Source organism: Conger conger, chromosome 12 (assembly GCF_963514075.1).
Source record: "Conger conger chromosome 12, fConCon1.1, whole genome shotgun sequence".
Classification (NCBI taxonomy): domain Eukaryota; kingdom Metazoa; phylum Chordata; class Actinopteri; order Anguilliformes; family Congridae; genus Conger; species Conger conger.
Genome location: NC_083771.1, coordinates 42,657,985 through 42,670,340, shown reverse-complemented (window position 1 = coordinate 42,670,340; position 12,356 = coordinate 42,657,985). Strand labels below are relative to the sequence as shown.

General features: G+C 42.1%; 1 protein-coding gene across 8 annotated transcripts in view; it reads left to right on the top strand.

Annotated features, from left to right (window-relative positions):
• Nucleotides 1-3,809: 3,809 nt before the first annotated feature.
• Nucleotides 3,810-12,356, top strand: part of ptpn13 (protein tyrosine phosphatase non-receptor type 13) — a 67,638-nt gene continuing 59,091 nt past the window's right edge. For 4 of the 8 annotated variants that reach the window (XM_061262538.1, XM_061262534.1, XM_061262533.1 and 1 more), the window contains exon 1: nucleotides 3,811-4,189. The gene's annotated coding sequence lies outside the window, so the exon portion shown is untranslated. Of the gene's footprint in view, nucleotides 4,190-12,356 lie in introns of all 8 variants that reach the window. The other 4 variants (XM_061262540.1, XM_061262539.1, XM_061262535.1 and 1 more) reach the window with 2 other exon arrangements.

The following is a 12,356-nucleotide window of genomic DNA, read 5'->3' as shown; positions in this document are numbered from 1 at the left end:
AATTGTAAAAACAACAAAATTTCTAAAAACAGGAAAACATATAAAGCATAAATCTTACTTGCCTTGCTGTCTGGCCAAAAAACGGTTGGAGGCTTTACACTTTATGGTGTTTTCTACATAAATAGCTACTATACATGAACCTGGAATAGTGAAATCCAGGTTAGGAGTACAAAAGCAGCTGCTCTGTCATTTTACATAAGTGGGTACATGCTTTTTTTTCTTATTTTTTTTCCTTACAAAACAACCTATTTTAAGGCTTAAAGCTAATCATGCAAATTATCTTCTCTGATGATTTGTGGGTTTAGTCCTTTCTTTCAGAGAAAAATACTTTCATTTTGAGTGGAGAAAAAAAACCCTTTCCGGCCTAGTGATACCATAGTGACATAAGCTCTGATGGAGGAAAATTTCCAAACCCTGTGCAGCCAATTACCAAGCCCGCCATACCAGTTTCCATCCACACCTTTTCCTTCCGGGACATCTGCAGGGGTCTCGGCCATTTTGGCTCACAGCCAGACACTCACCCTTCAACCTCTCAGTCCCAACAGCCTCCAATTCCATAAGCACTGTAGTCCACTTAGAATATACAAAAACATACTTACGCTCCCTGCGTCTGCTTCTGGGTTATTACGGTTCTGTTTTTACTGAATGCAATAAGAAGTGTTGTATTGTCCTTCCAGTTAGACTTAGTGTTATGAAACTACTTTAAAATGTTTCAATGAAAAGGAATTAAGCATGGACAGAAAATAATAGTGCAGAATGTGATTTTTAATGCAGAACTATAGAAGGGGGCTAGGGACAATTTAAGATGTATTTCTCAGAACCCTTGTCCTCAGCTCAAGACGTGTGTCAGGATTTTGTGCCATCCAAAACCTGTAATTTAGTGGTTAAAAAAATATGAAGGTAGTTTAATTGTTATAGTAAACTGGCATGTGTGCTCAAGGTACTGAATACTTTTCTATTTAGAGACCAAGGGAGCTGCACTTGGCACAGAAGGAACAGGTTTGCATACCCCTTTAGTGTAAGAGACCCATTCAGACACGTCTACTCTTTGCAGTCTGAAGCCAAACAGGGTTCACAACATAACTGCTGTGGTCTGCTTTAAAATAGCCAGCGTTCTGCTTCACTGGATAATGTTTCTGAGAGAAAAAAATCAGGGCTCAAGCAAAACAACAGTCTCTGTGTGACATTTTGTTCTCCCGAACCCTGCAATTTGTGGTGTGAATCTTCATTTTTCTCCAGTTAGTCAGAGTTGTGATGGGAAACACATCCGGTTGCTCATAGGGCTCCATGTCCTTATTAGTTGGGTCTAGCATTAGTGGCACAATTATTGCATCTTGATGTTACGTTTTGCTCACACTGTTGGTTCAAATGAATTGAAACGGAGCTTGGTATTACACCGGGGATTGTCAAAAATCAGTCGACTGCTGTGTTTCTGTGGAGTTTTGGTGAGTGCTGAAAAAAGAGAGAATTATGTGCTGAATAGCTGGGTAGCTTTGCATGCAGTTCCCTGTAATCAGGACATGCATGCATTCCTCCTGTGGACGGGCTGTGGTATGGTGCGGAGCTCCAGTCACAGCCACTGCGAGGAAGTCAGGAGGCCGTCGTTTTCACAGAATTACTCTCTGGCCCCTAAGCAGTACAGATACACAGAATTTTGTCAGCTAAATTGAGACCTAATTGTTGGTGGGAAGTTACAGTTATCAAACTAAGAGCACTGCGTATGGCTGCAGTACAGTGTCACAACCTCTCAATCTCAGTTAAGCATATTCTACTAAAATATTAATACTATTTTTCTTGGTTTGCCTAAAAATAGACAAATACGAAGTATGAAATTTGCTACAAACATGAAATATCCCTCATCTAACTAACTTGTATCCAGTCTGAAAACGTATATAGGCTGGCTACAGCCTGTACCATCCATCCATCCATCCATCCATTATCTTAACCCACTTATCCTGAACAGGGTCGCAGGGGGGGTGGAGCCTATCCCAGCATACATTGGGCAAAAGGCAGGAATACACCCTGGACAGGTCGCCAGTCCATCGCAGGGCACACGCACCATTCACTCACACACTCATACCCATGGGCAATTTAGACTCTCTAATCAGCCTAACCTGCATGTCTATGTATGCTATATAATACAAAAATCATAGATGACATAGAATGACAGTGAGTACACATTGAGTATGATAATATATGCATATGTCTAGAGTGAATGTATGTGTTTGGTAAGTATGAGGAAGTTAAAGGGTGTTGACCTGGAGTTGGAGTTTGCTGTTCTTACTGGAGAATTATTTGCATTTGGGAAAATCTTGTTAAGTTGAACACACACACACACTTACAATGTAAACTTAAGAAATGGAAAAAGTTGATCAAAGGTAAACGTACATTGTACAAACATAGAAGGAACTTATTTTAATTATCTTTTTTAATTAAAGGCACTGTAACTTTTTCTCATTCGCCAGCACAGGAGTCTCTTTAGAATTCATTCAGCCATGTTCCTTCAGGGCACATTACCTGACATACTATGTCAGGTCAAACTTGCTTGTAGCTTGGCTGGGCCATTTGCTAATTTAATTAAGATACTTACAAATAAATAAGTGTAGTTCAAGTTCAATACCAACAAATAGATGTAGGTTTCATCAACTGAATCATGAATGGCTTCATGAAAATGAATCATGCTGAACAAAAATATTTATCATGGTGCCGCTCCCTGATGTATGTTTTATATAGTTGCAAATTTTAATTATTTCTCATTAAATGCAGCAATCAGAGTCTTCCTGATCAATTTACATGTTATGCAAAACAGTCCACTATAAGGTGTCTGAAACGAGCTGGCGAGCGAACTGCCGGGAGCGCTAACAGTATCCAGGCACCAGCGGATGCCCTGAGGTGGCCTGCAAGGGTCACTAAAGGTACAGGAGAAAGTGAATTCTGTAGGGAATCACTGCACGCTCACTCCGCTGCGCCTTCGAGACAACAGTGCTCAGCCATGGAACTGGGTGTGTCAAAGGGGGGGATTTAATTTAGCCGAGGAGATTTACAGAAGCCAAACCACCGCCTTGATTTACGGATCACTAGGGGAAGTCTCTTCAGATCGTGCTAAGATCGTGCACAGGGGGCTAACAACACGGGCTGACGACTTTCACATTTACCATTACAGTCCTGTACTATTATGAGCACAGGTTTACTGGTAGGGAGATTCAGTTCAGCGTGTGGGCCCAAGGACACTTTTTTTCCATTTATATTTTGCAGCATGAATGACCTTCTATGGAATACAAAAAACTAGGCTATTATGTTACCATGTCAGTAAAAAAATGTATGGCTCCTTGATTGATCAAGCTTTAAACAGTTAATATTTGTTGCGATTTTCTATGATAGAAATGTAAATAGTAATTACCTACAGATTTCTTCCACCTTCCATTACCGTTTCAAAATGAAATTCACAATGGTTGAACTAGGTGAATATAGATATGAACAAAATACTGTAGTTCACACGCTGGTTAACTACTTTTCATACTACAATTTAGGTGGTTGTTATCATTAGAATCTGACAGAAATTTAAAGGGTGTTTCAGTATTCCGTGGAATTTATTTTTCTAAATATTGTCAACAGTGTATTTATTTCTGCAGACGAACCTCTCGCTCACCCAGAACAGCCCTTAATGCTGCCTAGCTATTTTATAAGTTTTATTTTCCTCCTGGAGGTTTCTATAGAAACGCCTGTTGCTTGCTTATGCGACGATTCCTGCTTTACCACATCGGGCCAATGAACTGTGGGAGTTGGGTGTCTGGTTACTCCCAGCAAGCCTGCTCCAGCTTGCTAAGCGAAGAGAGAGAACGCTTCATAGCATAATGGTTACCAGGCTGTTGGAGAGACGTATGCGACACGGGACTGTATAGAAATACAAATTCACAAAATAATATCATGACAAACAGCCATCCAAAAGACGTTTAATGGAATATTATGTTTGATTAGCCAACTTCGGAATATACATTTATAAGTTATGGATATCTAGGAACGAGTTTTTATTAGGAAATAAACCTGTTGCCTATTCGATAGCACCGTTCTTCCATTTCAAGATGTTCCATTGTGGAAGGGATGCTGAACGTCTTCGTTTGTTTGCACTTTTCTAGTTGGAGCTCCAACTACGCATCAAGCTGATTCGTGAATTAGTAAAACTCCCAAGGTAAGTTGCTGTAGTTATCGTATCAGAGTTATAGTCAAAGGGAATGCATAAGCGATAGATGTTGAGCGAGCTACCTTACAGTCGGATAAAAAAAAAAGCAGTGGGAAAAGCACCTAGCCTATTGTTTACGCTACATTACTGCATTTCTTGTCCTAAAAATAAGTATTTTGAAAACTATTATTCTTCGAGGAAATTGGTTTGCTACTCTATGTAATGATTGTGTGCGAGTACAAGTGTTTGTGTTTAAAAACAAACTTCGAAACTTGCGTACGAGGTAAGTTAGCCTACAAAGGAATGCGTTTTGAAAGCCGAATAAAGTGTTGCAACAGTTTTAAGTCATCCATTGAGACGGAAAAATGTAGTAGTGCTAGATTCCATCTGAAACACCGCTGCGACAATTGGTGAATCACAGTTTATATTTTATTTTAGTTTATTTAGCAATGAAGTGTCCACCATCGGCTACAGTGTAACCGGGTTGGTTTGAAAACTTGAAGGTTGTAGATTGGAAACTATACGCACATTTTTGTCCTAGCGCGGGCATGCAAAAGGTTTAACTGCAGGGATTGCACGTCTCCGGTATTTTTTTTTCTCTGGCCATTTCTCCGAAATGCGTAGACTAGATAATTGAAATTGGAATAGCGACGTAGAAGCTAACGAGCTATTTAGTTCATTGGGATGAGCCACGTGATAAATATCGCGCGTTGGCTGAGGTTTTGAATATATGCTAGGTAGAAAAATATTGTCAGTCTCAGAAATTATTAACCATGGAATGTAACGATCATGAACTGACTGCGTACAGCTATGTAGAACGGCTTTATTTTTGTATTAGGCCTGTATAGGGTTGATAAAATACTTGCCCAGTGCATCCAACATTGTGTAACTTAGGTATAGGGTGTAGGCGTAGCCTAGCCGACTCAAGTTTTCAGGAAGGCACTTTTGACATAAAAGCACCAGAGTGAGGTTAGCACAGGGTAGCCTATAAAATGATTCGCACAAGTAGACTACATGGAGGCAATACGCCTACTATTACAAAGCAAATAATAATATTTTGCTGCTGACCAACATTTACCAAAAACCTAGGCCTACTCTATACAATATTTTTGACTGCTGTTTCTGAGAAATGCGAATGTTATATAAACACATCTTAGGCTTTTCTTAGACTTTGTCAATGCACAGTACATTAATCCAGGATCCCATTAAGATAGGCTGTGAATGCAGTTTTCCCCCATACAATTGACCACGAAAATGAACGCTGTGCTTTTTGGCCTGATATAGAAGTTTTACCAACTCGTAGTGACGTATTATTGTAAATAAAGGCTTATAGAAGGCACATTTTGATTAAATAAATCCAATTCCCGCAAAGCAGGAAATAGCATGAGGTGTGCCTAAAATGAATCAGATGTGCTTTTGTCCAGGATTTCACTGAATAAATAGCACATAACGTAGGCTAATCTTCCTGTTAATTCTACTACTGTTTAAATCTATCAGTTGTTCTCTTCCAAGAAACACTTGAAGAAAAATATGATGTTCATTTAGACACGCCCACTGCACTTCCTGCTTTGTAATCTCTTCATCCTTCATCTTCATCACGTACGGTTGTCTTTTTTATGATACATTAAAAAAAATTGTTATATAACAAACACAAGGTCGCATATTAATTTAAATAGGATTGCTTTAAGGGTACACTGAAGAACAATACATAGCTGCATTGAAATCTAATAATAGAGTGTTTAGTGGCAGTGTAAAGTTGACTCTTGCAAAGTAATGAATATATTAATTGATGTAATAAAATTCCATTTAAAATTCCTTTCTGAGCAAAATAGACTTGGCCTACTTGATTTTGGTTTGAAGGTCCACTGATTATGGGCACAAAACATGGAAAAGCACTGACTGGCTCGTAAATTGCTTTGATAAATCTGATGAACACATAATATTATTTAATAGCATGCAGTTATCAAATTAATTTATGCTTTTTTCTCTGGTGTGAAATGTCTAGAATATGCTTCTTGTAATCTGACGGTCCAAGAGATGAGAGAAGCTTGTTTCGGCTCCTGCAATTTCAGCAGTACTTTAATGTGCTGCAATAGGAATGGACACACTGCTGCAGGCTGATAAACATACATATTTTGTTTAAAAGGTATTACTGCCAGGCTCGGCACTAGGATTTGCCCTCCTTATGTACAGCTGGAACGGAAAAGGTAGAACATAATCATTTCAGGAGCGTGAAAGGAAGCTGCAGTGTTTTATTTGGAAGAGGTCTACTCAGGAAAATGTGAATATGCTGATTTTTAGCATGCATTTTAATACCGCGCTGTACCGGAAAAGAATGTTCATTGCTCCCTGGACTCCCTGGATCTGGGTTTAAATAATGAGCTTAAACCCCAGTGGTTCAGAACATAGGGGCTTGCTTTTTTTTTTAAACATTGGCCTGTGACCTCTGGGGTCACTCTGCTTGCTCGGTAGTACTGAACAGAGTGAGAGACATGCCATCTGTTTTAGCCTTTATGCTAATGTGTTATTTGCTAGTGTTATTAATGGATAACACAGGTACACTATGAGCAGAATCTTTGCCATCCAAAGGCTGGCCTAGTTTGCCAGATAGGCCTGGGTCTCTCTGAAGTGTATCTGATATAAGCAGCAGGAAGATGACATTTTCTGCAGGAAGGTTTTTTTTTTTTTTTAAAGTTGTTAAAAACCAAATCACCCTGACAGAAGTTCCTACCAAAACTGTGGGCAGACCTAACCCTTGTAAATGTGTCTGCTGGTTCTAACTAGTTGGCCTGCTTTAGGAAGATACAATACATTCAACTTTTTGTACTGTAGCAGGGGCACTGTACAGTTATGTACATCAATCTTGGTAGAATTGCATTGAGTTTTCTATTGCATATGGTAATAACCCAGCTATGAGACTAGTGTATGTTATGCATAATGTACTAGACTAGATTTCAGTCCAGTCTTATGGTGTGGTATAACTATAATTTAATTTGTTCAGTAACAACACATCAAATTGAATATAGTTTATAGTATACAGTATATACTAAGTTATAGTATACAGTATATACTAAGTTATAGTATACAGTCATCATAGTTGCCAGTTGATTTCTATCCAGTTTATTTATTTGCTACGTTTCTAAACATTACAGTTATTGTTGCCAGTCAGCTATTCCCCTTTTCCATTGTTGAAGCAGGCTTGACGAGTTGATGTTTTTGTGGTTTTTCCATCATCCTGTCTTCATGCTGACCCACAGTCCATCCACTCTGCCCCTTTCTCTGACCAGTGCTGGTCTCATTATATGCAAACTGTGGGCAGAGTTGGGAAGCTGTGTAACTACATCGCTTCGCTGAGGGCTAAAATCCGAGGAGGTAAAAGACTGTGCGGCCATCGCTGGGCGCAGTGGCTGACAGGAGGCAGACAGAAGAAATATGGTGTCTAGATCTGTGTGGAAAACCACAGCCGTGGATTGCCGATGCAGTCCAGGCGGTGATTTTCGTCTGGGCTGTGACCAGCATTTACTCTGACACGGGAGGCAGCTTGGCTGTGCGAGGGAAGAGCATTACTAGCTCGGCCAGCTTCGGCTCCAGTTCAGTGGAAAAAGGGGGTCTACCTTTCCTCTATCTCAGTGTGTAAACGCTGCCAAATGCAAAACAGATTAATGCTTTCGGTCAGAGACTAGGCTATTTGAAACCTTGCAGGTTCAAACAATAACAACTGCTGTTTCTTAATCCATAGCGATAGATTTGAAGAAGTTAAAGTGCACGGCTTTCAACGAAGCAAAGAAACGTGAAAGTTTTGGGTTGAGACTTTCATTGGTACAAAAATGTGGAACGCGAAAATAAAATCCCTCGTCCTCAGCTTTTCATCACAATAAAGGCTTTTCCAGCAGTGTGCTACGGACAAAGTGTGGACATTCTCAAGCTTTCCAACGCCTGTGAGGCGGACTGCAAAGGCATTGAAAGAACGAAGGTGAAGTGTGAACATCGCCATATTATGTACACCTGCACAGCTGGGAAATATCCCATTCGGCCTGAATGGAAATCAAAATAAGATGTTACAATAGCATTAATGGTTTTCAGTTGCGGGCTACGTTGCATTGGCAGGCAGTGCAGGCACAATCAGGATTGTTTTAGTAAAACCATGCAGTGCATGTCATGATCCCCATGGCAACTCCCTGATTAGCAGGAATGGGAGGATGAGGTTAGCGTAGCGTGCTGACCTCACTAGCGGTGAGTGGGCCTTGATGCTGGGCCTGTGAGAGGTTTTCCACAACATGCAGTCGGGGGGGAGGAAAACCGGCCTGCACTTGTTATCATAGTATAGTGGGGGGTTTTTTTTTTTTCTTGTGATGAGTCATTCCGGTCCAAGTAATTGTTAGTTCCCTCCTGCGGAATTGAAAGAAAAATCAAACAAAAAATGTAGGCCTGTATATTTTAGTCAGCAGAGAAGACAACCAGGATTTTGTGCATCTTTGAACTGATTTCTAGTTTGTTTCATGGAATAAAAGTTCATGGAATAGCCAATATCTTCCCTCTGACCCATCTGCTCCATCCATCTAACAAGTAAAATACTGCAACTTTAATTATATATGGTTATTGTGGTTAATTTATGGTACTTCTGAACATGGACATGAACACTGTGTGTGAGTAGAGTATTACTGAAGCACTGATGCCGTGCTTTGGTTCTGTAACTGAAGTCTGTGAATATAGGACACTCAAGGCAAGTTAACCGCTGACTTAAGGTTATGCAAGGAACAGGGATGGTGTACTTGCATAATTAAAGTACTTCTGAAATCATACTGTGTTCTGTCACAGTTTAATGAGAACTGCGCCATTTTGCTAATTGTCGGGTAAAATCACGATCCCATGATTTTGTCACACAGGAACCTTTGTCTGAAAATGTGATGCTTTTAGGATGCTTGAACAGCACAGTAGGTTTTCTTCAAGTTTGTTGGTGATTTTTAAAATAGAAGTAATGTTCACGCTGAAATGTTCTCTATATGGGGTAACTAATGTTTGCTTACACTTAAATACAGCTTTTTAAAGAGTTTTTTCCCCACACTTTATGGGCATGTGTCTGTTCAAAAAATATAAACCTAACTATTTGCCACATTTGATTTTAATTCAAAACAAATTATATTTTCATTCTCAACATTTGTTTCCATACATGGAAAAGTAAGAAGACACAGTTTCCTTATACATTGAATAATGCAAACTTGGCACATTTGTAGGCATGAATGAAAAATACCACTGTCTTTGCTTAGTTCAGCGGTCAATATGTTCGGGAAGCAACCCAGAATCTTCTTGAAGAAATATGTGGTGGTGGTTGAATTTTTTTACAGAGCCGTGTCTAGTGTTATCCGTCTTTGATGATTCTGATCTGGGCTGGCCTGCTGAGATCCGGTGCTTTGAATACACGGAGACAGACGGCTTGTTATGATTCTGGGAAAAGAGGTTCAGGATGAGCGCTGTCGTTGCTCCACTCTTCCTGGAGTGTGCATCCACTGAAGCTCAACTTGGCCTTCCCTGGCCCTTCCCCCTAACAGCCCAAATGGGTTTAGCAGACCCAACACCAGCTTCGCCGATGACAGAATGGATCCCCTTGTTTTAAGTCTTTGTACGGAATACATTCTTCCTTCGCAGTCATTTTTGCGTTCGCTCTTTCGCTGTTTTATTTAGTTTGGTCGAATCTGCGTTCGCTTAAGAGGATGGAAAGTGCGATTAGTTGCGTAAAATGGTTTTCCGACGCGTTTTTCCGACCTCTCTCCGGAAACTCCGCAGCCAAAAATAACAAGACAAAACAAAAAGGAAGAGAATATTATCGTTTAAAGAGGACTACCCCCACTCTTAAGGATTATACTTTTTGTGTCCTTTGTGGCTGATCCACACTGGAGAGCATGTAACTCTCCTTCACATTCAGTGCGGGAGCCCCTGGGAACAGACCCCCACCCCACCCCAACCCCCCCACCCCCAGTTGAAAAGGAGAATTCCTCTGGAAGTGGAGTCTCTGCTTTGGACTGCTGCGGTGCCCCTGCATAATGGAGAGGACAATGTACCGATGGGAGCTGCACCAGCCTCCCCAGCAGCCTCTGGGTGGAGAAAAACATTCCACTGTAGGTCTCTGTTGGAATAACAAGGGGTGCGCAAACAGTCGGCTTGAAGGTCTTCCACACGGAGCCCGCTCTGCGTTCACTCAGCCGGTTTAATGAGCCGGGCCCGTTTATAACCCACTTTTTTTGTTCTCCGCATGAATTGATTCTCCCATTGAACACGGTTTTTTTTTGGGAGGGGGGGGGTAATTCGCTCATCTGCATAAATATGGAAGCTTGGCTCTTCCTTTTTTTAGGCTGGTGAGATCTGCTCCGATTTCATGAATGCGGTGGTTTAGCAGTGCCCTGCCGAAAATAGTGTGCAGAGTAGAATTGACATGGTCTGCGCTATTTAGTTGCTGATCAATCATTTTATTCCACTGGCGTGTTACAGACGCACTTTCACTGTAGTGCGCCTGGGTAAGCAACCTGCTCAGCAGAAAAATTTTAACAGCAACCCCAACCTCCCCCCCCCCCCCTTCCCCTTGCACTCACACCTAGGACTACTGGCTCCAAACTGCAGGTTCCCTCCAGGCACTGCTCACAACCTGAGTCACAGTTTGTTTTATGGAAGCTATTTATTTGTACGCTGGAACTGCTGACATGAATCTTGGGCCTTCTAGCCCCTCTGCATGAATATTGAGCTCAGGGGAGCGGCAGTGCCTGGCTCCCCGCTGCCCCTCCCAGCTCAGCGGGCTAAAGGGTCTGACTCCACATTTCAATTGAAATGTGACGCACGCACGGCCGCTGGGGTCGCCGTCGTTTTTCCAGCTCGGTCCGGTGAAATCCCTTAAACCCCTCGGCTTCCTCTGCCTCGCTTGCATCACACAGCGGCTGGATTCCCAGGGTTTAAGTATCTTTGTCGCGGCGGCGTGGCAGTTGGGATTGTCTCTTATCACCGAGGTCGGTCGGGTGGCGTAACGAGCAAGTCTTGTTTTAAAGTGTTTATTCTCCGTTTCATATTTATCAGCACATTTTTCACACACTTTGTTGGGGTAAAATACAGCCGCTAATGACATTTGATAGAAATGCCGAAATAAGTGAAAATGCGATGTTAACTAGCTACTCCTTAAACAACTAAAGAGGTATTTTTTCCATTTGTTGAATGCCACCTAGCAGATTAGGACAGGCGTTCAGAATGTACAGTACAAGGACCGGCAGTGATGTTCCACGGCCTGCTGGTCTTTGTTTATTGTAATATAATGACTGCAGAGACCATTTTGTATAGAATTGCGTAAGTGGCAGGAAACCTCGGGCCTTAGTCCCCAGGCTATTGGTTCACAGATTGACGTTTATGTCATGTCTGGAGATGAGACATGAAATGCAAAACTCCCTGCATCACTAAGAAAATTCCACAAAGTGATAAAAAAAATATATATTTTCATATATTTTACTGCTCCTGATACTGGCATTGTTGCCATTGCATTATTAAGCATGTGAACAGGAAGAATGTAATGGCTCTTGTGTTGTGTTTTAGTGAAAAAGGCGTATCTTAAAGGGATAGTTTAAGGTGTGAGTGTGGTGAGAGTGGCGAGGCTCCTCCTGGGTGACGTCGCCCCGGCGCCCTTCCGATCGCGTGCTCTTTGTGCGTGGCCTTTCTCCGCGCCCGTGGAATGTTAACCAGTTTCTCTGCCCCGGCCTCTCCCGCCCCGCTCAGCCACACATCGCTCACCGCCGCTGGGGCTGGCAGCATGTGACCCGGTGCAGCTGAGGCGCGTGAAATCAGGGCACGCTCTGCTCTCCGCCCGCCCGCCGCGCTGCCCTCTCTGCCAGGCCAGTGGGCCGCACGGAAAGCCTGACCGTCTTTATTCCTGATTCCTCTAATATCAGCACAAAGGTATTAATGAAACGAAAGCTTTAAAAAAAAAGTGTCATTGGTGTTTATCCGTGAATATAACGGTGGTGATGTGGTCTCTCGGGCACCACGTTTGCTCTGCAGAGAGTGCGCTCTGGCGCAGAGAGACGGTGCGTTTGTAAACGGCGTTGCCTTTCATCCGCCGTCGTGCTCCTCACTAGTTTCTGTCAGGCTGGGTCCAGGCCGCCGAGGCGGTTAAGGTTAGCGGGTAAACTCTCCTGAACTGGTT